Here is a 2,768-nt window from a genome sequence, read left to right as displayed (position 1 = left end):
CAGGGCTGCGCTTTGTCACCAATCCTGTTTGTGATTTTCATGGACAGGATATCAAGGCGTAGCCGCGCGGAGGTGGGTTTGCAGTTTGGTGAGCTGGGGATCACGTCGCTGCTATTTGCAGATGATGTGGTCCTGATGGCATCATCTGCCTGCGACCTCCAGCACTCTCTGGATAGGTTCGCAACTGAGTGTGAAGAGGCTGGGATGAGAATCAGCACTTCTAAGTCAGAGGCCATGGTTCTCAGCAGGAAACCAGTGGTCTGTCTGCTCCGAGTAGGAAATGAGTCCTTACCCCAAGTGAAGGAGTTCAAGTATCTGGGGGTCTTGTTCACAAGTGAGGGAACCATGGAGAGGGAGTTTGGCCGGAGAATCGGAGCAGCTGGTGCGGTTCTGCAGTCGCTTTACCGCACTGTTGTGACTAAAAGAGAGCTGAGCCAAAAGGCAAAGCTCTCGATCTACCGGTCTATCTTCGTCCCTACCCTCACCTATGGTCATGAAGGATCAGATCACGGATACAAGCGGCCGAAATGAGTTTTCTCCGGAGGGTGGCTGGGGTCTCCCTGAGAGATCGGGTGAGAAGTTCAGTTAACCGGGAGAAACTCGGAGTAGAGCCGCTGCTCCTTTGCGTCGAAAGGAGCCAGTTGAGGTGATTCGGGCATCTAGTGAGGATTTCTCCTGGGCGCCTCCCTAGGGGGGTGTTCCAGGTGTGTCCGGCTGGGAGGAGGCCGTGGGGTAGACCCAGGACTAGGTGGCGGGATTACATCTCCGCACTGGCCTGGGAGCGGCTAAAGATTCCCCAGGCAGAGCTGGTTGATGCTGCCAGGGAAAGGGATGTCTGGGGCCCCCTGCTGGAACTGCTGCCTCCGCGACCCGACCCCGGATAAGCGGATGAAGATGGATGGATGGTTTCTACCTGTTTTGTTAGTCTGTGTATATATAGCCTACATGTAACTCCCCTCTTGTGCTTTGTCTCTTCATTATTTGCTGTAGCTGTGCATTGTCCCTGGTGTTTCTTGCGCCATCTTGTAAGTTTGTAAGATTTGTTCTTTGTTCTCCACTTGTTGAGTGTGTACCTTGGTTTTATGGTTTAGTTTTTGGTTTAGTTTTTTGCCCCTTGTGTTGCCTTTCCACATTTTGTGGAAACTGATGAAACCTCCATGTTACATACACCTGTGACATTTACATGCAGCCCTTGATTGCTTGTCAGTGTGAAACCATCTATGGCTTCTCACATGGCAGGTAGCTCAACAAGAGTTGAATGGAGTAGTAAAGGGAAAATGCATGTTAAGCCCTGTTTTAAGGTTACTTATGATCATATACAATGGTTCAGATCAAAACGTTGACAAAACTAGCACTTTTGAGAAAGTCCGATAATTGCTCTACCACTGTTTTGGTCATACAATGGATGTGGGTGGGCACCGTGAAAAATCATTCAAAAAACATGTTAAACTCTCAATTTCAAAGACAAGAACTCACCGAGGTGTTAGTTGGCGTTCTGACTTATAATTCGCCATAAAGTAAGATTCTAGTTCATCTGGAAAGGCGTTTTTAAATATTTAGCATAGAACTATTTAGTTGCAGCACATACGTGTGTAAACTTCCGCAAACTAGGTAGCCTAGCAACATAAACAATAACAATAGCTACCGTAAGTAGTTCTGCTTCCTGAATCCCCTCTGCGGATTGATCTACACATCTACAACGGTCGCTTCAATACAAGTCAATGGATTTCATAAAATGAAGAATATCTTAATTTATCAGACATTATTTAATGTCATTTCAATTCACAGCTATTTCAGTGGCATGACTAGCTTCCATCCTACCAGTCCTGAACAGAAACAAGCCAGCCATGTACATAAGCCAGGCTGGACCTGGCCTGGTTTCCCTCACTAGGCTACCGGTAGACAGACAGCCCTGTACGGAGCTGTAATTTGTTGTCGGATAGGGGGTGTGTGTATTTCAGCAGGACATAATCTGCCCATGTTCTCTAAGCAGCTTTATCCCCGCCCGCCTGGCCGCTTCGCAGCACGGGGAGTTCATTTCGGCAAGGAACCACACACGGCACGCACTGCGTGGGTTATATATACCGGGTTCAACTCTCTTGTGTCCTAAACTGTGCCCAGGGTCTGCACCGCCAGTTGGGGAACGACCCGGCTTCTCTCTTCTCGCGTGGGGACTCTACTCAAGATATCTTTATGATGTTAGGCACAAAGACTGATTAGCGCCGGTGTCTGTGAGACAGGACGGATCTTTGGAACTAAAGTGTGGAATATAGCCTATCTATACATCGAAAAGCTGGAGACGGTGATTTTGGCATGGAGACCACTGAAGCGTTTTGGATATTCCTGATAACAACTTGTTGTGCTGTCCAAGGTACTAGCCTCCCCCTCCCTCCTGCGTGACCGTTTCTAAGCCTCTTTTCTACAGGTGTGGTTGTTTTGGTTTGCGTTTCAGAGACGCGTTACATTTGGGGAACCCGCGGCTTCTCGTGACGCAGCGCTGCAGCACATTTGTGCGCACACATTCAGCGCGGCGTGTGTGTGTGTGTGTGTGTGTGTGTGTGTGTGTGTGAGAGAGAGAGAGAGAGAGAGAGAGAAACAGATAGATACTTTTGAGAATTGAGAGGGTGACCAAGATTTCGATGGGTGGGTGCACGCGCATCCATCATGTCCCTAGACCTGCATGTACACGGTGACGCACCCCTGATGAAAGGCCTACTCTTTCTGTCCACTGTGCAATGTATGGACGTGTGTGTGTGTGTGTGTGTGTG

General features: G+C 48.8%; 1 pseudogene across 1 annotated transcript in view; it reads left to right on the top strand.

The window, feature by feature from the left end:
* The first annotated feature begins 2,016 nt into the window (after positions 1 to 2,016).
* LOC311318485 overlaps positions 2,017 to 2,768 on the top strand; it is a 12,646-nt pseudogene continuing 11,894 nt past the window's right edge. Inside the window, exon 1 of the transcript XR_014631357.1 lies at positions 2,017 to 2,371. The product of XR_014631357.1 is annotated as an uncharacterized misc_RNA (transcript). The remainder of the gene's footprint in view (positions 2,372 to 2,768) is intronic.

Source organism: Borostomias antarcticus, assembly GCF_949987555.1.
Source record: "Borostomias antarcticus genome assembly, chromosome: 15".
NCBI classification, from domain to species: Eukaryota; Metazoa; Chordata; class Actinopteri; order Stomiiformes; family Stomiidae; genus Borostomias; species Borostomias antarcticus.
The sequence above is the reverse complement of the archived record's forward strand: the minus strand, read 5'-3'. Positions and strand labels throughout refer to the sequence as shown.